Source organism: Passer montanus, unplaced genomic scaffold (assembly GCF_014805655.1).
Source record: "Passer montanus isolate IOZ18808 unplaced genomic scaffold, ASM1480565v1 scaffold8, whole genome shotgun sequence".
Taxonomy (NCBI): domain Eukaryota; kingdom Metazoa; phylum Chordata; class Aves; order Passeriformes; family Passeridae; genus Passer; species Passer montanus.
In genome coordinates, this window is record NW_024373256.1 from 2,441,954 (window position 1) to 2,468,382 (window position 26,429).

At 53.6% G+C, this 26,429-nt stretch overlaps 1 protein-coding gene across 2 annotated transcripts in view; it reads right to left on the reverse strand.

The window, feature by feature from the left end:
• Positions 1–26,429, reverse strand: part of RAI1 (retinoic acid induced 1) — a 73,334-nt gene that overhangs the window by 31,451 nt on the left and 15,454 nt on the right. For both annotated transcript variants that reach the window (XM_039731903.1, XM_039731904.1), the window contains exon 2: positions 6,497–6,577. The gene's annotated coding sequence lies outside the window, so the exon portion shown is untranslated. The remainder of the gene's footprint in view (positions 1–6,496; positions 6,578–26,429) is intronic.

Genomic DNA, 26,429 nt, shown 5'->3' on the forward strand with positions numbered 1-26,429 from the left:
AACCCTTGAAGTCTTCAAAGTAAATCAGCTCCTGGAACAAACACACTTGGTAGCCAAATGTCCCCTTCTCCTTTGTGTGTGCGGAGATATTGACATTTATTATGATGCCCAAACCACCCAGAGGAAGGATGCTTTCCTTGCATCCAAGGGCCATTTCTCACCTTGGCACAGTCACAGGGATTTCTCCCCTGCCAAGGCAGAGCTTGGCCCCCAGCACTCCCTCTTTTAAACCACCCAGAAGGCAGGATGGGGTTGTGCCCTGGGGATACTCAGCACCTTCCCAGCCCCACCAGGACCTGGAACCAGCCTCCAAGCCTGGACACCTCCGAGGTACCCCCACTGTCTGTCCCCTCCCACCCAGCCCCTGCTCTGAAGCCCAAGAGGAGATGCAAAAGCCAAGGGGTCTGAAGGGCTGCGGCAGCACAGCACGGTGCAGGTCCTGCCACAGCAGTCACAGTGAATTACAAGGTATTAGAGCCCCGTGCTGCCGTGTCTCTGTGCAGCAGCAGTCACGGTGAAGGACATGCTATGATAGGACTAGAGTCTCCTCTGGAGAATCCAGTCACTGGCCTGGTGAAGGTATGAGAGGCCAGCCCTGTTCTATAGATCATGTAGAGACAGGCATGTGAAGGACATGCTATTACAGGACGAGGAGGGCTGAGAGCTGTGGGGTTTGGGGAGGGGGCACGGCTGTGCCTCGCTGGATCACTGAGTGCCCACGCTTTGCGAGCCAGCAGCCGTGAACGTTTTTAATTATGCTTTCCTACTTTATCGAGCATCTCATTTTCATTTACACGCCAGCCATCTCCACCTGAGAACGTGGCCACTGCTGCTCCTTTCCAGCACTGCTCCCATATTCCCTCATGCATCAGCTGGAGGGACCCGGCGGAGCTGGAGATGCATCCTCAGCACAGGGGACGCGTTTGGTGACAGAGCTGCCCTGCAGCTCCCCTACGCTCCCAAGGAGGGAGCTGGGCTGAGCCTCCCTGATGCTCGGTGTCCCTCCCTGTCGGAGCAGCCAATTTTAGTGGCTGCCATAAATGCAGCAGGAGCAGTGTCCTCTGGTGAGGCATCGAGCGGTGACTAAGAGCGGAGATGACAATAAAGCACAGGAAGCAAGGTCTGACTGCAAAGCAGCAAACCAACCCCCCCGAATCCTGCTCTGAGAGGCACTGGCTGATCATGCCCCCCCAAATCAGATCCTGAACCCACTGAAGGAGGGCTGGGCTCTCTGGGGCTCAGGCTGAGCCCCGGCGCAGGCTCGGTTTGGGTGGAAATCCCATAAAGAGGAAGGGAGAAAGGCTTCCCCCATCAGGACAGCGGGATGGAGTTCAAGCCTCTTACTAAAGCACACACGGAGACTTGTGTACAGCCCTTACAGATAAATCTACCCCCTGAAAGCATTCCCAGTGGTAAATGCGGTAGAGACTGTGCAGGACTTGACAGCTCGAGGTGTATTTATGGTGCTTTGGCACCGGGGATACAACCAGTTGGGATTTTTGCTCGGCTCTACCACTTGGGCATAGCACAGCCACAACAAACCCATTTGAATACCTCTTGTTTCAACCAAGGCAGAGATCCAGCCTATTCCCTGCGGAGCAAGCGCCAGACCTGGGGCCAAATTAATCTCCGATGGATCTCCATCAACTTCATGGACTTACAACTACAATTTGGCCCATGCCTGACACGTAAATCTGCTCATTTTTCTTCCAAATCGTCCAAATACCGCAGCATTTGTTAGCGCAGGAGAGGGGACGCATCCTCCGGGAGAGATCTCTTTGGATACCGCGCCAGCCCTTTCTTTTTTTTTATTTCCTTTGCTGCCTGGGATAAAAGGCAAGCGAGACAGACCATGGTACGTGTCTGAGCTGTTTGGGAAAGAAATAGGAATTTCCTCCTGCCATTCCCAGTCTTTTGATAGGCAGGTGGGATGCGAGCAGGAATAACTCAATCAAGACAGAGCAATTTTTAATTAATTTGTGGATCCCTTCACCGGCTGATTGCCTTGGAGACAAAAGGGAAGCCTCTCCTTTAACACTTGTGTGTGCCTGGTACTCTGAGCCTCCCCTTTTCACCGACACATCTTTGGTCTTGAAAGCTGCACAAAAGGAAGAATTCCTTGATCTTTTGCCTCGGCTTTTGCTAAGATGGAGACACACATGAGGGGGAGCTGGGCTGGGGTTTTTTTTTGGGTTTCTTTTATATTTTGGGGGGATTATTAAAGCCCAAAATTCCCATGGAGAGACGTGGGGAAGGAAAAAAAAAAAGAAGGAAAGGGGAATAAAAACCCTCAAAGCTAAGAAAGGAGAGCGTTTTCCGTCAACACCTTCTGCCCAGCCCGCTCCATCCCCAAGGGGAGGGAGTTGAAAGGTTCAAGCTACATCAAGTGGTGAGTAATGCAGCGGGAGGCTCCTGCTCAGGGCTGGGCTCTCGCCCTCTGCCATCCTCCCTGCCCCGTGCCCACTGCTGGCGGGGCAGAGCCCAGCTCTCACCCTCCCCTTTTCCCCCCACCAGCGACCGTGGGGATGCGGGAACTTCCAAGGCAGTGAGTGACACCACAATTATCGATTGCCGGCTGCAAAGGCTTGCTCTCGCCTCCCCCCCTCTTCTCACTTGTTTTCTTCTGTGCAGCAGTGCCAGCCTTCAGAGACTGCTGCTGTAAAAGGCTCGGATTGACGGGGTGTCAAGATATCCTCTGCCCCTGGCTTTTAACGTTCCCTTGCAGGGGGGAGAGGGAAGAGCCCCTGCACCGGTGAGGGGAGCTTGGATAGCTCCAAAAGAAAGGGAGGAATGAAAAGCCTCCCTCTCTCCTCCATTCGAGGAGATGCTCTTGAACCACAAGCAGCTTTTCCAGCCTCAGCTTGGCTGCGTGCGTCTCGGAAATCTCAAGATGCTGGGAAGGAGGAGAGGCGAGGTGCCAGCCAGCCCCTGCCACTGCCGGCGTCCTGCCCAAAATCAAGGCACCCAAGAAACCCACCACGATCCCCAGCAGGTCTCTGTGGGGTGGCACACACACCCGACCACCCAGCAGGTTTGGCAGTGGCCATTTTAGAGGTGGGGAAGACAAGACACATCCAGGCCAGATAAGGTCACCCAGAAGAGGCTGCAAAAGGAGTGGGACACCCCAGCTTGGGCAAATCCTCTGCTGTTCAACAATGATGGCACAAGGAGTGACAGATCAGAGGGTTTTCCTAGCAAAGACTGGCAAAGCAGGAACTCCAGGTGATCCCCAGATCCCCCACCAAAGGCTGAGATGTCACCATGCCAAATGGCCCTGGGATGGTCCCTTGCCAACCCTGCCCCCAGCTCAGCTGGCCTCCCACAGCAAGTGCCATCCCTGCCACAAAATGGGGACGGTCACCTGCCCGTGGGGGTGTTTGTTTGCAAAGCCTGGTGGCACCTTGGGACCGTGGCTAAGTGTTACGTGCTGGAGCCAGAGGCCTGAAATTAAAGCTGGCTCCACGGCTGTCGGTGTCGACACCTGGTGATGGGAGGAGAGGGATCGATGATGGAGAGTCTGTCGCTCCTGATGCATCGCTGTCAGGGTCAATACACAATTCCCGGGGAGATCAGATGTCCAGGTTAACTGCTTTGCCTCCGTGCTAAGCCGATGGGCTGGCAGAGCCCCATGCTGCTCACACATCCTCCTCCCCAGCCACGCTCACCCCATAGCCACCAAATGCCACTGACAGCAGCCCTGGGGCTTGTGGCTCTTGTTTTCATCCATGCAGAGCTCAAGTGTAGTTCAAATGGGTGCCCAAGGCTGGGAAAGAGACCCAGGGACAAGGACCTGCCCCCAAGGAGCTTTCGGCTGCATCAAACCAGCCCACCGCCATGGGCAGCATCACCATGGGACCTCGGGGGGACACAGGGCTTGGGGACACAGGCCAGCAACTCCTCTGGCCACCCAAGGGGGCTGGGAGGGGAAATGGGTGGTGGTGAGACCTCTGAAGGGGGGAGCCCCATCTGCCAGTCTCCCTGTGCACCCCTGAATTCCTGAGCAACAGAAAAGGCAGGAAAGAGGGAAACTCGCCCAGCACAGGTCCTGCAGGCTCTCTGCCTGTGTCCTGCTCCTCGCCCTGGGTGGGCAGAGCACCCACGTGGCTTTGGCACAACACCTGTCCCCTCCAGGTGACACCGCAGACCCCCGGGGGACAGGAGAGCTGTGGCAGCAGGGCTGCACCGTGCCCTCTGCACCAAGCAGGCGTGTGGCACTCCATGGCACCCCAAAATCATTGCAGCGAACACAGGCAGGAGGCAGAAGCCCTGCTGTGCTCCCACCCCCATGTGCCACGCTGGGCAGGAGCCGTGCCAGGGGGTCCTGTGGGGACAGAGCCACCCGCAGCCAGGCTGCAGCATCTCCCCCCGACTGCTCCCGGGGGCTTTCAGCTGCTCATCTCCTCCTCCAGCACAGCACGACCTACCCGGGGTGACCCCCTGAGGAGGGGACCAGGGGGTCCTACCTGCTGTCAGCCCACGGAGCCAGCCTGGGGGGGACACAGCATCACACCAGACTTGCATCAGCCCCCCAAAAAAATCCCAAGAAAAACAGAGCGCGGCATGAATAACAAAAGCAGCGATCAGTAAAGACTCTCCCAAGAGGCTGCAAGTTCTTCAATTAGAGCTCGCATTATAGGAATGAGAAACTCCACGCCGTCTTCCGTAAGGATAACACTTTTTTCCCCCTCTCTTTTAAAGAATAAAGGGAGGGAGGGAGAGGAAGGGCTGCATCTCTAATGCAACAGACAGGTCTGCTGAGATTCACTTTGGCTCTTATTTTGACTTTCATCTAAAAGAGCTGCCCTGGGAATCCATTAAGTCCAATTTAAATCGGCTCTCCGCCCTCCCGGCTTCTCCCCGCCTTCGCGGCCCCCCCAGCTCCCTTGTCCCCCCTCCTCGGAAGCAAACAAACACAAAAGCAAGGCCAGGCAGGGCAGGCAGCGAAGGGCAGCACCGGAGAGCCTCAGAGCCCTTCCCGGGGGGATTCACAGCCTTCCCCAGGGCAGTTGCTCCATCTTTATTTCCGCCCAAATCAACACAACCCAGCCACGTTTGGGTACCCCCCAACCTCGGCGGCGCTTTTGGGGGAGCCCCTGGGGGGTTTGGGGACCTGCTTCTGCTCCCCGCACATCTCCCCCCTCCACACACAGCCGTATTTCCCCCGGGTTTATTATTTTTGAGGAGAATTATCTCCATTAACACCGCAACCGGCAAAGTTGGACGGGATATAATCACATACTTCAGGTTGGTTGGGGTTTTTTTGGGGGGGGTTTGGGGTTTTTTTTGGGTTTGGTGGTTTTTTTTGGGTTTGTTTTTTTTTTTCTTCCCCACCCCGAGATCATTCCTCCGCCTTTGGGAATCGCCCCCCCTCGCAGCCGGGCGAGGGACGGACCCCTCGCCTTTCATCTCACCACACTCATTCAAGCTCTGCTTCTGTCGTATAAGCAGTTTTCCAGCTCTTCCCCCCCCGCCCGCCCCGTTACACACCCGCTCTGCATTGCATCCTATTCATATGTTTTCAATCATCGCCGTTTCGTTATTTAAAACAAAAGCACACGGTTCCCCACCCCCGGGCAGCACTCCGAGCCCCCTCACCGGGCTCCACGGCTATTCCCTGGTTTGTTTGTTTATTAATGTCAACGGAGGATTTGGAGGCAAAATTTGCCGTGGGAGAAAGGGAGCGGGAGGTGAAAGTCCCATCAAGGGGCTTTCCAAAGGCGCAGCCAGATGTGCAAACCCCACGGTTCCTTGGGTTATCTGCTAGATCCATTTTTTCCTGCCCTGCCAGCCACCGAATAAAAGAAAGAAAATCCATCAAGTCAGCGTTCTCACGTGCAGACAACGGCAAGGAGAGCCAGGCGCCCGCCCGCGGCACCGCCGCAACTTTTGGAAGTATAAAACCATGCACATCCATAACTCCTCAATTAAACAAGCCTCCCCGGGAAGACTTTTCCCTCTGCAGAGGCTTTTCCAGCCCCGTGCCCATTATTATTTTAACTTTGCAAAAGTAGGGACTCAGGACAAGCAAAACGAAATCCACACACAAACATTTCCAAGTCTCAGCTGTATCTTTGTTCAGACACCCATCAATCGGCAAGTCAGGAGGGGTTTTGGACCGGTTGCAAATTTCTTTATTACTTCCAGAAAAGCAAAACAACCCCCCCACACACGCCCCCCGGCTCCTCCGTTGCTGCTGCAAATAGGACACACACACACAACACACACAACACACACAACACACACACGTAAAATCCCCCCTCCCTCCCCAAACTCCGCGATGCCGGCGCCGTGCATCCATTCAATCGCAGCAGCACACGAGTTGCACAAGAGAAAAATAAATCCGGAAAAAGCTCTGTCCGCACACCCTCACCCGCCCCCCCCCTCACGCCCTCCCTTCCAATTCTGCTGCAACTTCAAGGAAAAAAAAAAAAAAAAAAAAAAAAGAAGGAAAAAAAAAAGGGAAAAAAAAGCACAAAGATGTAGCTTGCAACAATACCTGCGATGGTCCTCGCTCTCTCCTCTCTCTCCTGCTGGCTCGCTCTCCTCCTCTTCCAGAGCACAGTAGCCAGATTAGATCCTTAGAAAAAAAAATGTGAGAAATAGCACAATTCTCCCTTTTTTTTTTTTTTTTTTTTTTGCTTCCCTTCTCAGCAGCCCTTCTGAGCTCCTTCACTAACCATTATTCATAGACCACTAGGGGATATAAGGTAATTAGAAACGGCCCTATAGCATCCAGCCTGAAAATGTAATGCCAGCGGTAGGAGTGGTGGAGGGCTCTGGCTGCGGGCGGCTCCGGCAGAAAGTGCTCGCTGGAGCTGGGGACCGAGGTGAGAAGTGGGGTGGAGGAGAGGGCGAGTGGCTGCTGGCAGCTCTCCCGACAGAGACCAGGGTGGCCAGGGACACCGAGCGGCACCGGTTTGGGTTGGGTTTGGGGTTTTTTTTTTTGGATTTTTTTTTTTTTTTTTGTATTTTGGAGTGGGCTCGCCGTGCCCGTGTGAGCCGTGCTGGGGCTGCGTGTGTGTGTGTGTGCGCGCGTGTGTGTGTGTGTTTGTGCCAGGAATAGCAATCAGCAGAGGCAGCACACAGAGCGCAAAAATGCCATCATGCAGGGTCAACAGAAAGCGTGTGTGCGCGCTTTTTTCTCTCTCTCTCTCTCTCTCTCCTTTTTTTTTTTTTTTTTTTTTTTGTAGGCTTAATCCTCTGGAGCGGGGGAGAGGGAAAAGGAGGAGGCTGCTGCCTTCTTTATAGTTTTGATTTTTTTTTTTCCCTTTCCTCTTCTAACCTCGTAGGATCAGATTAACCCCCCTCCTCTCTCTGCCCTCCACGCACACACACACACACACACACACACAGTCTCCATCCCAGCCATCCCAACCCTCGGCCAGCACTGCACCGGGGAGATGCCGGACTCGGGCGGGATGCGGGTCTGGGTGGGATGAGCTAGGTGGGCTCGGCGGGGAAGCAGAGCAGGAGGGAGGCAGAGCGAGGGGGGGAAAAGGGGGGAGGTGGAGGCAAATGAACAAATCACACCTGCAGCTTTCTGCGTGCCGGAGCCAGCTGCAGCCCAGGCAGCGACCGGCAGCAAAAATCCAGCCGTGCGGGCTCCCGGCACCGTCACCCGCGGGGACTGAGGCGCACGGCGAGCCGGTGGCATCTCATCGCTGGCAGCGATTGATTTTGGGGAGGTTTATCATTAGCAGGAGGGGGGAAAGGGAGGTGCTAACAAAGAGCAAACCCTTCAACACACACACACTGATTTTATTTTTTTTTTTTTTTTTCCCTTTCCTCTTCTAACCTCGTAGGATCAGATTAACCCCCCTCCTCTCTCTGCCCTCCACGCACACACACACACACACACACACACACAGTCTCCATCCCAGCCATCCCAACCCTCGGCCAGCACTGCACCGGGGAGATGCCGGACTCGGGCGGGATGCGGGTCTGGGTGGGATGAGCTAGGTGGGCTCGGCGGGGAAGCAGAGCAGGAGGGAGGCAGAGCGAGGGGGGGAAAAGGGGGGAGGTGGAGGCAAATGAACAAATCACACCTGCAGCTTTCTGCGTGCCGGAGCCAGCTGCAGCCCAGGCAGCGACCGGCAGCAAAAATCCAGCCGTGCGGGCTCCCGGCACCGTCACCCGCGGGGACTGAGGCGCACGGCGAGCCGGTGGCATCTCATCGCTGGCAGCGATTGATTTTGGGGAGGTTTATCATTAGCAGGAGGGGGGAAAGGGAGGTGCTAACAAAGAGCAAACCCTTCAACACACACACACTGATTTTATTTTTTTTTTTTTCCAAGGGGTAAATAAAACCCGTCGCAGAGGCGAGGAGGGGGAGCTGGTCCCCTCGCCAAGGGAAGGGGTGGCCCTGGCACACCGGGCCACCCGTGCCGTGCCGTGGCCCGGCTGCTGCCCGAAGGGCACAAACGCCCAGCCCTGCCTCCTCCCCCGACTCCGCTCCGAGCCTCTCGTTAATTGAACTAAAGCTGTTCACCTTGATAACGCAGCACGGCAGCAAGTTTCCGAGCCGTACGCGGGGGGCTGGAGAGCTATTTGATCCACTTCCAAGGCGCTGCCTTTCAATTCAACCCCTTGCTCTTGAAGGATGGATAACCAGGCCCTCTCTTTTCCCTGTTAATTACTCGAGATAGCAGCCATCAAGCTGCAAACCAGACCAAACCTCACAAGGGGACACAGCACCTGCAAAAGCAGACTGCTTGCTCTCATCTCCCCTGTCTTTTTCCTCCTCATCCTCATCCCCATCCCCATCCCCACGGCAGACCCAGTCTGGCTGTTTGTAGGTAATACACCACAATATGCTCCCAGCCACCTCCAGCTTCACACATGCCTCTCTGCAGGATGGTAAATCAAGCTGGGACCTCATGGCTCTCCAGGGACTTGGTGTTATTCCCTGTAATCACCAATCTGCCCTGCCCTTCACACTCAAGAGCCTGGCACTGTTTGGCATCACAAGCCGTGACTGCCACCCTAGGAAAGCCAAGGTGGGATGGACCCAAAGGACGTCACCCCCAGCTTCTCCTCTGGGATTGACAGAAGACTAAAGGATTTGTTATTTTTACACTACAATCCAATAAATTCAACAATCTGGTCTGTCCGTGTTATTTCTCAGCTCTGGTATGTTTGAAATCCCCTCCTCTTTCAGGAAGATCTCAGCCCTGCTCTCCTCCAGCCCTGACCTCACCGTGGTGGGGAGAAAGGTTGAAACCACAAGCCCCAGAGAGCCCCATATGCAAATTAAATCACCACCAAACACTTTGGTTATTAAACACTGTTCTTTTTCTGGAACCTTTAAAGTTCTGCACCTACGATTTACGGATTCAAAAAGGCTGATTTCATGACTTCTCAGCATTTCTGAGGTGTCAACACCCACGTCACCTCTGTTTGCATGACACGGTCATGTCTATCTGAGCCAAACCACTGCCTGGGTGGGAGACCACCACCTATAACACCAATTAACTTTACTCATTAAAACCTCCAAGCTCATAGAGGATGCTGCTGCTCAGTTACGCAGATGGAAAAGTTTCCATCCCCTTGATAAAATCCAGATCCAGTGCATCCTGGAGCAGATCTCACCCTGAGCTACCACAAAGCAGCACGACCAGCATCAAAAAGCCTCTTCCCATCTTCCCTGCCATGTGAGCAGGGCTCACCTTGCTGATCAAAGTTGGAGGCTTCCCTGGACACAACCTCCCACCTCCTTGCCCTGGAGAGGCTAAAAAATAATGACTCATAGCAATGTTATTTCTGGAGCTGCTAAAACAAAGGCACTCTGGCTCCCTCCGTGTCTCACTGCTTTGACCTAAATGATAAGGCATCCTGAGAAAACTGAGCTTTTCCCACCAGCCTCCTCATCCAGCCCCGACATGAGTGGCCAACCCGGGGTCCAAGGACCTCTCCAGCAGCTACATGGGATGCTCTAAGCTGGCTCTTTTTCATTCATCTTTTTTTCATCCCTCTTCCTGGCAGATTTTCCTTCAGCCCCACTCCCAACCATCCCAATTTTTGTTCCCTGGTCCGGGTACCACACACCTCACACGTGGTGGCTCCTCACAGGCAGGAGCAGCAGCCCTGCCCCAGCTCTCATCAAGCTCCGTGCACCGGCTCCGAGCGGATCCGATGGATTTTCATTTCCTAACTTTGCCCTTCGGGCTATTTCTAACGAGCTTCCTCACGCTTTAAAAAAAAAAATAAAATCCTTCATCTTGCAGCACGGTGTCAGAACAGCAACACTCGGGATGACTGTGCCTGCGAGGAGGCTGGAAATTAATTATATCACAGTGGCTTTAGGTAGGGATCCATCCACTGACCTCCTTGTCCAGCTCCCGTCTGGGACCCAGGGAACAGCCAGAAATCCCCTCCCAGAGCAAACAGGCTTTTTTTGGCCTTGAAAAATGTATTTTTGTGATGAGATGTTTGGTCTGTGCAGCACAGCCTTGGGTGTGGAGCCACCACTGTCCTCCCGTGACCCCGTGCCCTCCCCGTACCCCAGCCCTGAGCCCCTCTGTGTAGCCTCTCCCTGCATCACGGGTCCATCCACCCTCCTGGACTCATCCCTCACACTGAGAGGGAGGAGTCAGTGCTGGGTGCCTTAATTTCCACTAATCAGCTGTTTTAATGAGTTTCTCAGTGCCCGGCAGATCCCACTTCCCACACCACCCCCTCCGGGGCCGGCCCCGCTCCCGAGGCCCCTGACATCTCCAAGGCTTTCCTTGGTGGGAGAGCAGCGATTATTTCTCTCAAAAGGTCTCTTATAATGGAAACCATCTCTGCATCCCTCCTTGGTCTCCTCCTGCCGTGACCCAGGCTCCATCGAGAGGAGCTCTGCTCCAAGGCAGCGCCGTGTTTCCATGGAAAGAGTGAATAGCAGAGTCTTCCCAGTGGTTTATTAGAATTCCTTTTACTTCGATGGAGAGTTTTAGAGCAAAGTAGAAAGGCTTTAATGTGGGGCTAATGGAGCCCCTGGGAAGTCCAGGAAGGAAATCTCCCCTGGAGGAGGCGTGAGGAGAGGGAGGGCAACTTTCAAGATGAATTCCTGGACAGGTTGAAATTTTTTTGCAGGAGCCATCTCAGGCAGCGAGAAATGGAAATGAATGTTTGTTTTATTTTTAACAGATGTTACAAAAGACCTGCCAGTAATTCAGTGAACGATGCAAAACCTAGATCCCACTCACTTTTCCCGGCATGTCTTCCATCCCCTCCCTCTCCTGCTTGGTGCAAATGCTTATTTGCATTTAGCATATCATATTTAAAAAAAAATAATTAAGCAATAAAATAACAATCGTACGCCACTTCATTTCCTCCCTCCCTAAGGTTTTGGTTTCAGGTTAAATCCTTGGTTGGAGCAGCTATTAATTGTTTTTAATAAATTTTTCTGTCTCTTCAGATTTCCCAAACCTATATTCTACTCATCCACTTTGGGGGGTGCCCTCTTGCCCAGGCCCCCATCCCTCTCTCTCCTTGCTGTTCCCTCATGGAACAGCTCTTGACTCTGCAAAGTGTTTGGAGCCCCAGTGTGTAACACAGACTGCTGCCTCTTCTTTGGGAAGAAATACAGGGATTTGCAGTTAAGAGATGGGGAGATGGAAAGGGGAGGAGGTACAACGAGGGGGTCCTAAAACCATCCAGCCAGGGGCTGGAAAAGCAGTAAGTGTGGCTCTCCAAAAAAACATGGTGCACAAAGTGATCCATGAACCACAGCACAGGGAATTCCAAAGCTGATCTGAAAGCCACCATGATGCCAGAGGGGAATTTAGGATGAGGTACAGCATTTATGAGTGACACACATGAAGCCCAGACCTGGGAGGCCAGCGACAGTCATGGAATCTCAGAATGGTTTGGGTTGGAAGGGACCTTAAGGCCCACCTTGTTCCAACCCCCTGCCATGGGCAGGGACACCTTCCACTATCCCAGGTTGCTCCAAGCCCCTTCTAACCTGGCCTGGAACGCTTCCAGGGATGGGGCAATTAGTTTCTCTGTGCTAATGGCTCACCACCCTCACAGGGAAGAATTTCTTCCTAATAGCCAATCTATCCCTGCCGACTGTTGATGTGAAGCCATTCCCCCTTGTCCTGTCACTCCATGCCCTTGGAAAGAGTCCCTCTCCAGCTTTTGTAGTCCTGGCCAGAGGAGCCCTGAATCCCACGGATACCAGATTTCCTGAAAATGAGCAACTTTGGCAGCTCCTGGTTTAACTCTTGCCTGCAAAACACAAGCTGCAATGCTTCCCCTTTTCATGGCTAACTGTGAAATACCACTTTTCCTCCGGATACCCAGCTTTCCAAAGGGCAAGATACCAGGAAAACCCGGAGTGGGCAAATGCAGGGTGATTTTCTGCCCAGTTTTCTGTTAGCAACCCTGCATGCATGGCCCCAAGTGGCCCATGATCCCACACACCAGCATGCCCTGTGCTGGATTCACACTCTATCGATGCCTTGTTTGTGGGATCCCAAGCAGGAAAGGAGAAGACAAGCTCTGGGGAGCAGCTGCAGGTCAGCACTGACACAAACAGGGTGTCCCTGCACCCATTATAAATCCTAAAATCTGCCTGATTTCCAGGCAGAAAATGGCAACCGTGTGCATTTCCAGGTGACGGAGGAAAAGTGGCTGTTTTCACTGAGCTTTCTCCTCTTCCCGTCACAATCCTGCACCTGGTTAGCAACTGTCGGAAAGAGGTTAATCACAGTCCTTAAATCAGGAACCTTGTTGTGGTATGCTCGGGATGCACATCTGTGCTCTCCATGGCTCATCCCCGGCGGCATTTGGGAGAAGGCAAGATGCCAAAAAAACCCCCCCCCCAAATAAGCCACCCAACCCCCCCCCCAAATGAGCGACAAGCATCCCAGGGTGCAGGATCCTGCTGATTCCTTAAGCTGCTTCTGCAGCACACGTGAAAGGCTCATGATATTCCCCCAGCCCCACCACGGCCGTGGGTTAAAGGCATCTCGGATAACGCGGTGTTGGCACGGCCAACAAGGGGCAAAAAAGGTTTTTGAGGGATTGGGGTTTTGCTCACTGGCCGCATTTATGATGGAAGGGAGGAGGCATCACCTGGAGATGCCTTGGGAGCAAACCACGGGGACCAGGGGTGGTCTCACATCCCAACTCAGAGCTCAGCCCTTGGCAGAGCAAAGGCTGGAGCTCCAGCGGCCGCCAGCTGCCCTGCTTGGCTCCTGACTTCCAAGCATTGCAAAGCCTGGCTTGGCCTTGCTATTTCTAGGCCTGTCCCAGGGGATTACCCTGCTCTCCCTGTTTTGGGAAAAAGAAGCATTCCGGAGCGTCAGAGCCCTGGTGCTCAGCCGGGCCCGGGCTGCCGGTGCGGCACAGACCGGGGCCATTCCAGGCACACACACACGTGCACAGCCCGGAAAACGGAGAGGAACTGATCCCAGAGGCAAATCTCTTTTGTTCTAACCCCGCTGCTGTGAGTGGATCTCCGCAGGTTCCCGGCTCAGGAGCTGCGGCGGATCACATCGCTTCCATGCCTTCTCCCGGTGCCAGCTTGTCACATTCCCCCGTCGCTGACGGGTGGGAAGGGGAGGCATGGCTCGCAGCGCTTGTTTACCTCAGCACCGAGCACGAGGGGTGTACGGCGGTAATGAGCAAAAACCTGGAGGGAGCAGATTGCAGAGCCGCGGCATGAGACCACCCCCAACTCACAGGCTGCCCCTTTTTAATGAGGTCCCCTCCATCCTCCTCCCCGCCGGGCTCCCCGTGCCCTGACATCCTCCTGCCTTTCCCCGCTGCCTTGTTCTGACTGCAGAAATGCTGATTCACAGAGCCCGGCGCAGGAGGCGTTTGGGAGGCAGGGAGAGCAGCCCAGCACCGCCCGAACGCACCCGAGCTCCCCGGGCGCCTTCGCACCGCTGGCTGGCGGCAGAGGAGTCGCTGCGGATTAATCCACCCTGCTCTTCTTCCAGCACCTCTTTCCCAGTGGCTCCCTCACCTCCCAGCAAGGTGAATCCATCCCCTCCATGTCCCGGGAGAGCTCGCGTGCCAATTTGCCTCCTCTTTCTGCACAGCGGGGAAAGCAAGGTGAAAGATTTCACGCTGCGCAGGGCAGCGGGATGGGGTGGATGGCACTCCTTCCCCAGGGAACAGGGCAAGGAGAACAGCACCCTGACCCGCTGCCAGGCAGGTGTCAGACCTCACTCCTGGATGCTTTGATGCATCATCAGCAATCCAATCCAATCTCCTCCTTCCAGGGCAGGCAGTGCCCCGGCTGGCTCCTGGCACCCACTGCCACATCAAGGGCGCTGTGCTGTGACAGCAGCCAGCACCAACCGAGCTGCCCACCCTGCCTCACCTTCCCTCTCCTCTCCTCTCCCCTCCTGCCAGCACGGTGCAGCTGGTGCAGCAGCAGCGCCAAAATCCGAGACAGCAAAAGGACGGTTTTTTGGAGCAGCTGTAGGAATGGTGTCCCCAGCAGCCCAGGGAAGGCAAACGGCTGCAAAAGCAGGGGATGGCTGTCCAAGGGTTTAGCTTCTCACCAGTCCAGGTCTCTTCCCTCTGGGAAAACCACAACACACTGTAGGAGAGCTCAGGTGAACAGATCCATCCTGTTCTACTCCATCTTGCATTCTGTGACCCCATTCACTTCTCCCCCCTGAGGCCACTACATCCCGAAGTCACCTGTGGTGCCACATTGGATGCAATCACTCGGGGATCTCAGATGTGACACAGACTTTCCTGTCACCCTCACACTCCTCCCTGTGCCGTGTCCCTCTGCAGCTCAGCACTGCTCGGATCAGGTGGGACCCAGCCCACAGCAGGGCATGCAGAAGATAAACCCAGTAAGCCAAAATTGAACCCAGCTCTGCAAGCCCATGGGAACACTCTGGATGTGTCTGGGGACACCAGGACACCGCTTGTCACCACCACACTGCTGCAAGGCTCAAAGATCAAATCCACCTTTTCCTTTAATCCTTCCACTTTTTTTTTGCAGGGTGTATCAAAGCTGTGCTGCTCCACTCTGCATGGGTGACCACCTGCCCACATCCAGTGGCCAAGCTGGGCTGCTCATCTGGCTCCCCAAAAAGCCATGGTGCATCTGAATAGATTTTCACCATGCAACTGTGAAGGCCCCAGTGGGTTTGAATAGGAGCCCCTTGAGGTATTATCTCAGCAGTGCCTCGAGGCAACCACCTGAATCCTTCCGTGACTGCTGCACAAACCTGGAATGTTTCCAGCAGCTGGGGATTATGGACAGACCTTGCAGAGGAGCCCCCAGACCACCACAGCACAGGCAGCACCTTCAGCTCTCAGATGCTCCCACGTGCAGCCATTCCTCAAAAAACAAGGCACGGGGATGCTAAGAAGACCAAAGCCCAGATGCCAAAGCAGGAAACCAAGCTGAAGTTTTCACATTAATCATATCGAGCTCTATTCTTTTTCATCTATTTCAAGGCAAGTCAAAAAGAGGTTCACACTCTCCCCTGGCAAACCACAGAGGATGACGTGAGCCTGTCTCTTGCATTGCAAGTAGAGTGTGTCAAGCAATTAGCAAGTCATCAGGAATTCAGATAGGGTGGGCAGGATACCATCCCTCAAAGCTCTGGCAGGAGCATTACCCACCCTGGAGTTTCCCATCAGGCATGGAAGGCAGCAGAGGGAGCAGGGGCTGTTGGTGAGCTCTCAGGAGCAGAGCAGACACTGTGCCAGCAGAGCCTGATGCCATAAAACACCTCACGTTTAGCCTGTGCTGTAGCTCAAAGACCCTGGGCATTCAACACAGATTTTTCCTCGCTCATTCCCAACCTCAGCAATTCCAGGACAATTCCAAGAACCCTCAGGCATCTTGCAGGCCTGCTGGGTCAACCTGAGCACCCCACACATGATCCATCCCTGGGCATTTTGACATTGCATCAACTCTCGCTGCTCCCGCCTGCAGCTCTGACCATTCTGGTTTACACTCAGCACCACCCCAAACCCTGCTCTCCTGGAAGTTAGTGGCAAAACCCATTCAAGAGCAGGAGCAAGCCTTCCACGCTCACGCTGGGATGAGATTTGCACTTTGGTCCCCCAGAGCTGCTAAAGCCACACCACACCAAGGCCTGGCACAGCACACAAGCGGAGCAGGACCATCCCACCAAGAGCACCTTGGAAGGGAATTCAGTGGCTTGCAGCCTCCCCAGACACGTGGCTGGTCCCCATGAGCACCCAGCCAGCCCCAAAGAAGAGGGAGGATTATCCTGAGGTGTGAGCAGCCAACCTGGGCTCACACCTCCCTGTGCAGAGGGATGCAGCGTGCTGGGCGGGTGGCACAGGGGACGCCCAAGCTGCCACCCGCCCTTTCTGCTCCCCATTGCCAAGGTAGCAGCAGACAATGCTATCTGCTGGGTTGTCAGCCGGCCCTCCTCCCGCCGTCTCTTTAGCCAGAAAACTCTCCATCTGTCTCCAGATGGGGTGTTTCTACCACTCCAGTCGAACCGATTCAGAGTGGAACAATGATGCTTTGTTAACAAAACAATTTTTGTATGTCAAGCCCTCCTTCTTGCGGGTTTTTCTCTCCCCCCCAGTCCCCAGTGGGTCAGCTTTGTGTGGCGTCCTACATTTTGTTGTTTCTTTCACATTTTAAAGGCTCCGTATTTTAGTACAAAAGGTGCCTGCGGAGCAGCTTTTATCTGCGAGGCAAGATTTGACACATACGCAGATCACAATTGCGACAGGAGGTTCGTGATGTGGTGGTTAAGGGTGGTGTCAGGACCTTCAGAGTGATGAAGCATTATTTCCAGTGATTTTTGCCTCCAGGATAAAAATTACAGCTGGTCCAACACTGCATGTATGGCTGCTGTGAACTGGAATTCCCCAAGGGCTCATGGAGGGGGCACAGAAAGTTTGAGCTGGCTTTGGTACAGAGCTGGCATCACCTGTGTCCATCCATCCTTCTTGTGTCCTCCTGTGCAGGACAAGCCACTTCTGTCACTTGTGAGTGGAAGGGATGGGGACATGGAGCAAATCCATGTGCCTGTGAGTACACTACAACCCTCTCCCCAGCACATCCCTGTGGTGGCCAGGAAGATCAAACGTGAGCCCTCCTGTGGCCAGAGTCTCTGATCGAAGATCCTGGGGAGTGTCTGACTTCTCCCCAGCCACCCAGGGTGGGATCATCCCCCTTGAACCCTCAACCAGCAGCAAGAAGGAGAGCACTCTTTCTTCTTCCAAATACCACACAGGCCTCCAAGAAAACCAGCTCTTCCTTTATTTTTCTCTTTTTTTTTTGCCCTGAAGCAACAAGCACACAAACCACCTTCTGCTCTGCACAAAACCAGCAATTCCCAGCAAACAACCAAGCCGCTGGCTCCAGAGCAAACAGCCCCATGTTCCTAAGCAGGCTGGAAATTTCTACACAAGGAGGACTTATTCTTGCAGCTCCCTCCACATTTGCAGGGAAGGTTCCTCCTCCTTCCTGTCCTCAGGTAACAGCATCTTCATGGAAACACCAATATTTTTATGAGTCATCCCCCTTCTTCCCCTCTCCTGCTCTGTGGCCAACACCCCTCTGCTTTCAAGATCAAAGCCGAAGGGGACCAGCTGTGTTGAGTCCTTTCCTTTCCAGCCCTTTCCATCTCCATTTGCAGCCGAGTCCCTGCTGTTCTGACAGCGCTTTGTGCCGCCCCTCCAGCACCGCAGCTCCGTGCCCGCCGCCTGCTCCCCCTCCATCCCTCTCCTGCCATCCCAGCTCCTGCTCCAGCCACGCTGGGAACACAGGAAACCCTCCCTGACCCGGGCTCAGTCCCCTCTGGCATGCATGGGAGCTGCCCTGCTGGCTGCCCCGGCTGCCCTGCCTGTCATGTGCTGATTCAGAGGCAGAAATGTGCTCAGAGAGAAACGGGATAATCTGCTTCCACTGAAATCCCATCCTAATTCCCTGGGTTTGGTAACTCCTCCGCAGACCAGAGCATGAGACTGCATCTCCCTTCCAAACAAGCAACTCCATGGGGACTTTGCTCCAGGCTCCTTCCAGCAGGGGTACAACCTTGGCTGGGAAAGTCCAGCTCCTGCTGTGAAAGTGGCTGAGGGAACAGGAATCTCCCTCCCTATGCAAAAGGCTGAACATCTCACACAGCCCCCGGTGCTGCAGCAGGGATTTGCAATGTGATGGGATAATTAGAGTCAGGGATGTGCTTCTCGTGCTTCTTAACTGCCAGAGGGCAGGGTTAGATTAGATATTAGGAAGAAATTCTTCCCTGTGAGGGTGGTGAGCCCTGGCACAGGCTGCCCTGAGCAGCTGTGGCTGCCACATTCCTGGAAGTGTCCAAGCTGGATGGGGCTTGGAGCCACCTGGGATAGTGGAAGGTGTCCTTGCCAACGGCAGGGGGGTTGAATGAGATGATCTTTAAAGCCCCTTCCAACCCAAACCATTCTGTGATTCCAGGATTCTTAATATATCCAGGAAAATCCGTCCATTTTTGGTCTCCCAGTGAGTGTCATTTGTGCATGTTTGATGGAAGCTGCTTCCATGTGCAGCGACTCACAGGTCTGACAGGTCCCTCTCAGGGTCATACACCCCATCCTTCATGACATCTCATCTTGCTCCACGTGCACCTCCTGGGTGTTGCCATCACATGTCCTGCACTGACAGAATCCCAACACCTCGATGTAACTCAGCCCAAATCCAGCTTGGAGCTGTCTCTCCTACAAAGACTTTGAAGAAAGCATTGCACAGAATTAAGTCTCGGTGCTTTTTATATGTAAAACACTGAATTTAGCTGCTAATGGCAATTCCCAGCAGAAAAGGATGGTTAGTAGTGGTGGGTATATTTATGAATTCTTTCTAAGCAAATGCCGTGAGGCGGGAAATGTATCGGTCCTCGTGGAAAGCTTCCCCGGGTTGCTGCTGCAGGCATCTAAATGCAAAGTTTCACCATGACTTTTTGAGTTCTGTGCTCTGCTAGATATATCCCTTTCAAATCTCTTCTCTCAGGAATGCTTTCCCAGCCTCTCTCCTGCGGTCACGCGTGTGTCACCGTGACCTGCCCGTCTCCGTGAGGGCGGCAGCATCTCTGTCCTTCTCCAGCCACTCCACTGACTTGCCAGTAAATAAAAGTCAGGGGAATCTACTTGACTGGTCTCCTTAGCTGCTCTCTCCAAAGGGCTGACTTATAAAATACCCACGTCCTGGATTTCTGGGAGGTTTTCACTGAGAGCACATTGTTTTTCCCCAGCAAAGCCAGAAAAGAATTTACAGTCGGTCCACACAGCGAGACTGCTCTGCTTTCTCTTTCCTGGGACAGGAACTCAGTTTGAAACAGATTGCTAGCAGCTAAATTCAAGTTCCTTAGCAGCTTCCAGAGTGAAAATATTCCCTCTCCAGATCTCCTTTTATGTCCACAACACATTATTCCGGTGGAGGGCTCTCTTGCTAAGAAAAGCTCTGGTAACTCCCAGCCTTGCCTCCAAAGTGGTTCAGGTGTGGGAGCCAGCTCCCCTGCAAGCATCCCTTGGTCCTGCTGCCCAGCTGAGATGTCCTTAATTCCTCCATCTGTCCCCTCCAGGCTCTGGCTGGCTCTGCTCTCAGACAGTGAATACATACAGCAGGCTGCAAGGCTGCTTGTCCTAAATATACACTTTTCCCACAGCTTCAGGAGAAATTATGTCTTTTAAGTCCCCCAGCCCACTCCTTGGGGTGCTTCTGGGGCTTTCCGTGCTAAGCTGCCTTTGTCCCACACACTGCATGCAGACAGACGAGAGGTTCACACCAAAACCCACCTCTCCTCTCTGCCTTTAACTAAACCAAAACAAAAAACAGATGGAAAATCAAATGCTGGCAGTGTGAAGCATGTGGGCTGCACTCGCACCAGCCCTCCTGGAGCTGCAGAGTGTATTCCTTCCTGTGCCAGGGTCCCAGGGCAAAGCCAGACCCCAAAAGGGTTATTGCTGGGGGAGATCCTGTTATTCCCCCTTGCCAGCCCCAAGCAGCATGAAGGTGGGACAGAGGGAAGGAAGGGAAAAGACAGAGGCAAGAGCAGGCTTAGCATTTTAGGAAGTCCAGGAGGAACAATTTCAACCTCCAAGCAGGATTTACACAATGCACAGGGAACAAGACACTGGGCCTGCAGACAGAATACTGGGGGTCAGTCACAAACTGGACATTGAGCTGCTTTTAACCAAGCTCCATCCATCCCACACACTCCCTGAGGCAGAGACACTGCAGAGGAAACACCTTGAGACCAGAGTTAAGGCTGTCCCCTAATGAATGCACGGCATTCTACGGCCATAAGCTGCTCAGATGTCCTTAATTCCAGGATTTCTTACACGCTCCGTGCCTGACTTTGTAACCTTAATCATGTATTTTTTAGTGTTGCTCCTGTGCGCTCGTGAGCTTATCTTCCTTCTACCGTGGGATCTTCTTTTCACTCTCTTGTTAGGATAAACAATACCCACGACTCTTCCACGTCCCTCCCTGCGAGTGCATCAATGTCCCTGAACTCCCCTGAACACTCCCCTGTTTTGCAGAACGAGCAGTGGGGTTGTTCAGGCTCAGCTCCAGTTCCTTCTGGAGCCTTGGCCACCCTCTGATGCTCGGAGGTTGCTCCCACGTGTGGATGAGCATCTGGATGACCCCAGTGCCACAGCAAGGCTCCCTGCACGGCGCAGGAGGAGCAGGAGCAGAGCCTGTGATGGGGGCAGGGACCGGCAGCGTGTTTGTGGAGTAACGCTCAAACTGCCGTAATGGATTGCCTTGTTTACACTGGGCCCAGGGAAAATCACTCCAGGGATGGAGACACAGAAGCGTCCAGAAGCCTCTGAGAGCAGGAGAAGCTCTTCAGGCTCTTGCCTCTTGCTTCTGCTCACAGAATCATCCCCCCCGCCTCGCCTCCTGCATCACTGTCAAGGGGCGGAAGCTTTAAAATCACTGTAGTAAGCAGGGGAGGGATGAGGAAAGGAAAGGAAAAGTATTATCGGATGGGAATGTGGCTTTTCCACTCCTCCTTGCCAAGAGGAGCCTCCAGTACCCCAGGACACACCAAAAGGGTCGCTGGGCCACAGGGTGCAGCGAGAGTTGCGATGAATTGCTGGGAGAGGGAAAAGAATAAATAGGAACCACCTTAAGGGAGGGGAGCCACCAGCAGAACAGTTAAAATGACTAAATACTTTCCCAATATCACTCCTCCACGTAAGCATTGCTGTAATTGCCCTTGGGATGTTGCACAACGGCGAAAGGGAGGGGCAGGTGCTGGCAGGGAGGGAGTGAAGGCGTGCAAACCTCCAAATCTCCATCCCAGGCGCTGCTGTCATCGAGGAGAGACACTCATGGACGTCTCTGCCACCTCGGGCCCTGGTGGATTTATCCCCCGAGGGGCCATTCCTCACAGGAACTGGAGGACTCCCAGGAGTACTCACTCCTCATGCCTCTGAGACACAGCGGGCTGCCCCAGGGAGCAAGAGCAAAAGGCGAGGAGGAACAGAGCCCACGCTGCACTGTGTGGCAAAAAAAAAAATAGAAAAAAGAAAAAAAGAAAGAAAAAGAGAGAGATATAAGGGCTTCATTCAAGCGCTCTCACTCTCTGGAAGTCTCACGCAGAGCAGCTGGTCTTTAAGACTGCTGCAAGCACGCCATGCAAGCACAGAGCCCTTCCATTCCTGGGTGCTTTCATTAGTGACACTCAGACAGGGACAGCCACTCGACCCCCATGAGCAGGAAAACGGCTGACTCATTCTTCCAGCAACGCTTGAGAGCAGGACACGGTGCTCGTGCTCTGGAGCAGCAGAGTGGGTCCTCTCCTGCTCCCTAAGCCAGATCAGGATCTGGCCTCGGATGCCACACACACACCAGCTAACCCACAGATGTGCTGGGTCCCTGCATACAGCCCTTGCTTCCAAAAGCTGCCCAGTGATGCTCGAGTCGAAAGGGAAACCCTCTGAGAGATGCAGTCTCGAGGTTTAAAACATCTGTGGGCCATCAGCCATTAAATGGGATGCTATGCTGGTTTGCTGCTCTCGGGTCTCACGCCAGGTTCATCGCTGGGTACCGTCCAGCAATGCATTAAGTGATGTGACTATTTCTGTTCTCATCACATGTTTGCTCTCATCCTCTCCAGGGTGTGTGCAGGGGGAAAAAAACACACATTCATTATGGAGTGTCATATTTTGGTGAGGCTTTTCGTTTCTCTGCGTAACACCAGGCTCTTGGCAGAGGAGAAGGGGGATTTTGTTTTCCTAATATCCATGCACTCAGGTATTTCTGTTAGAGGAGGCAAAGTCAAAGAAATGCTAATCAAATATCCAGGAGTGCACAGTGCTGACATCCGCACCTCGCTACTATATGGCCTTTCATTAGCATTACCTAAATGTACGACCGTACAAAGAGCAGATTTCCTTAGCAACAGGGCTGCCTTCATATTTCCTCCCCACTACCCCCTGCCCTTAGAAGAAAAATGACTTCAGCTCTTTCTCTGAGCCCTGCTCTGCGCTGCAGCAGTGCTCTACGCCACTGCCAGGCTTTGCTATATGCTGCATCTGGGACGCCTGCCTCTCCACGCTGGGATCCACAAGCCATAAAGCAACCTCTTGACTTAGCTCTTCTGCACAGCCACAATAAAACTCCTCTTTTCCTAACGGAGCATATGCAAAACAGCCCTGCAACGGCAGAGGGGGGATCCTCTCCTCCAGATGACTTACAGCTCCCATCGCTGAGGGAGGATGTCCAGCATGCTCAGCAGAGCCGGCATTGCTGCCTGGCGACTCCTTTGCTCCCTGCCACCTGGCTGAAGGGTGACAACTGCCCTCGTCCCCAAATGGCACTGTAAAGCACCTTTGCCTTGGGCAGGGAGCTGCCAACCCCTCCTCTCCCCGGATCTGGGCCAGGAAGACGGAACACTTCATCCTCCGCGCTCTCCCCCGGTGCCACAGCCTGGTGCGCTGGGCTATTTTAAGAGCTCGTCTGGGAGACTGGCACATGCACCGCGCTGCCGGGAACTCCCTGCTTCTGTTTCAAAAAAGCTGGAGGCTGGGAGCCTGCTGGGACTCACCCCTGTGATTCCCAAGGTCTGACCCTCCTCTCGCTGGGACTGGCGCAACGCTGCTGAGTCAAACGGAATTAGTCCCAATTAGCACCGGTGAAACGGGAGGAGAACCGTGCCCTCCCCGGCATTTCAACCCCTGCAGCCAGGGGCTGGGACCACTGAGCCTCCCCCTGCAGCCATGCCCCTGCTCCTCATCTCCCTGCTCTCCAACCTGCCCGTTCCGTGTCGCCATTCCCTGCCTTTTTCACATGGATACTCAATCCCCTTTCCCATTATGATAGGGTCTTTGATTGCACGATCGCATAACTATAATGAGACAAATATTTATTTTGCAGATATGGGTTAATCAGACCGAAGGTATAGAAATATTTCATGCGCTAATCAGAGTACCTTCAGCAATCAGTATAGCAAATAACTCAGGTAAATTAACATAGGAGAGTTCCCTTATCAGGTTTTAGTCTAAGATATATGTGCATTAAGGACTAATTTGCTCTCCCCCCTCAGATTTGGGCTGGAGCCCAAGATGAGGTTGAGACCAAGGTTCCCTCCCATCAGCTTTCACAGGAGCTGTGCGGGCTTTGCTCCTGGCAGGATCAGACGCCAGGATGAATATTCAGCAGCGTAAACGCCTTTGTTTTCTGTGCTCTGCACCTTTAAATTTCCAAGGGCTCTGCTGTTTTCAGCTCAGACAGCCTTTTTGCATTCAGTTCGCTGAAAGCTGACACAGAAGACACGATGGAGCAGGTTGTGTCTCCTGCTCTGAGCCCTTCACGCCACTCTGGCAGCGTTCAGGGGCCATATTAAGAGCTGCGAGTAATTAGTGAATTCCTCCTGCCCCAGTGCGGCGCAGAGCAGCCGTACCCAGCATCTCCTGGCAGGCTGGCAGTGGCCAGTGGGCACACGTGGTGCCAAGAGCATAGGTGGCAGTGGGGATGCCGGCCTCCAGTGTGGGTCCAGAGGGGCTGAGAGCAGGATGAGCCAAGTGAGAGCCCAAGAAGGGCTTCTGGGTCTCCCAGGGCACTCACCCAAGCTCCTGCAAGGCAGCAGTCCCAGGAGACACCTTACAGAATCATTAAGGTTGGAAAAGGCCATGAAGAGTTGCCCAGACTCCTCAGGCTCAGTGTCCCTCACTCCAGTGTCCCCAAACCAGGAGTGGCTGCGCTCCCGCCCCAAAGCAGCTCCTACAACTGCATTTTCCTACAACTGCATTTTCCCTGCTTTGCTCTGAAAAAGCTCCCGCAGAGGAAACACAGAGGATCTGCCCTTGCCTCTGTCATGTTTTGGGATCCCAGAGAACAAAAAGCACCGGAGGAATGGCAGGCATTATAGTAACGATGGTGACAAATTTAATTAGAGCAGGAAGCTCTGGAGTGGATTTCAAATGGCAACACGGCATTTTGTGTGAAAGCATTGCCTCGCTCCCCCCGCTCCCTCCCCGCCTCCACCACGCAGCTCCATCCAAACCCACCCCACCCTGCGGGATGCATCCCTCTAATTTTCCCACATGTTGTCCCCTTCATCCTTTCCCCCCCTACACTCCTGAACCAACACATTCCCGTGGTCTGGAAAATGCAACCATAGAGCAATTCAATAATACAGCAGCCAGATGTGCAACAGTATATCCAACATGTCATTCAAAGGAGCCCTTCAGTGGAGCCGAGACATGCTATCCCACAATCTTAACTAATACATCCTGAGGCCCTGGAGGAGTTGATGGATGTATACAATTCCCTTTCCTACAGCTGTGGTCCCTTTTAGAGGGGGCATCCAGACTCAACAATAGCCCTGCTGTTGCTTTCAAGACAGAACCTCTTCAGACAAACCGGGCTTAATCCTGACCCCGGTTACGCCCGCCGAGGTCGGTGGGGTTTGGGAGGCAAGGGCTGGGAGCAGGATCCAGCCTCGTGGAGACGCTGTCTGCCGTTTCACCTTGTGCTACAGGCTCTGAGAAACCTTGGTAACTGGTTGGAATAGAACCACCTTGGGGAAAAGGCAAGCGGAGAGGAGCAGGTAATAAGATTTCTAACTGGTGCTGGTAGAAAGAAGGAAGTAATATAACAGTTTAATTAATCTATGCCTATTAGCGTTATTAAAGAAAACAGGGAGCTATTGGAGGTTTACCTCGGAGAATATCATCAAACGGGGACCTTCTGCAGGGAATTTTATGTCTCTGTGCCCAATTTATAACCAGCACGGAGGTGTGGTGTTAGTGACAGCCAGTGCTGAAATGTCACAGTGCTTAGAAGTCATTAGCTGGGGACACAGGGAGAGAGAAAGAGAGGATGGAGGAGGGGACAAGGGAGAAATGGGGAAGGAAGGAAAAGGAATTAATTTAATTAAAAATATCTTTAGAGCCTGTCTCTTGATTTGTGTGGTTTTGGGGCTTGGCAGAGCAGCTGAGAACGGTGTGGAAGGAAAATCAAGGTTGCTGGGGCTTTTTGAAGCTGATAAAAAAAAATAAGCACACTTTTCATGTTCAGGAAGATAAATCCCCATTTTCTCAGTCTCAAGACAATCCAGTTATTTACTGACAGTTTTACTGTGAAATAAAAAGGGCTTTAAGCTTCTTTCTACTTGATGTCTCCATAGCCTGAATATTATTAGATCCCAGCCTGGTGCAGCTGGAGTTTTGGTTAATAAATTTAACGTCATTAGACAGAAAAGCCTTCAACTGAATGTTGCAATTCTTCCCCCCCCCTTTTTCTTTTTTTTTTGCCGTTGCAGTCAGACTGTATGTAGGTGGTAAGAATCAAAAGAAAGGAAGTATGCTTGGCAAATAGGGGAGTGCTAAAAAAAGGTTTTGCTCAGGCTGGGGGTTCAGTGTGAGGGTGTTTCGCCCACAGACGAGGCAAGGCTGAACCCCCCCGCAGGGGATGCACCCTGACGTGGCACCGGTTTCTGCAGCATCCCTCAGAAGAGCAAAACACTCCTGATTTCACAGTGATGGCGTGCCTCAGGGTGCCTGTCCCACTCAGAGGAGTGGCACTGTGGGTGGCCATGCCACTGCCACCACAGCGAGGTCTTGGGTAGCACCTGGCAGCAGCAAGGCCACGATGCTCAGGGGCTGCCTTGGTGCCCTCACCATGGAGCTGTGCTCTAGGTGGCTTTTCTGAGAAGAAAAGTCTGCTTTTCCACCCAAAATCTGCCTCGAGGCCATCGCAAGGCCAAGTGTTGATGCAGCAAAATGTCTTGGTGGGACAATGGGGGAGCAGGCAGCATGGAGTGGCCGAGGGGAGGGCAGATGGTGGTGGTGCTGCTTGTTCTTCCCATGGGGAGCCAGGCAGCTGCAGCCCCTCGGAGCAAGGAGGGAGAGCTCCCACCAAAATCCAACTGCTCTCCCTCTCAAAGCTGCCTCCATCTCGAGCCTCCCTCTTGAGCGTCTCCTCAGCTGCTGCCCCCGCCATGGCCGAGCCTTCTGCCACCACAAAATGTGCCCAGTGGGAGAAAGAC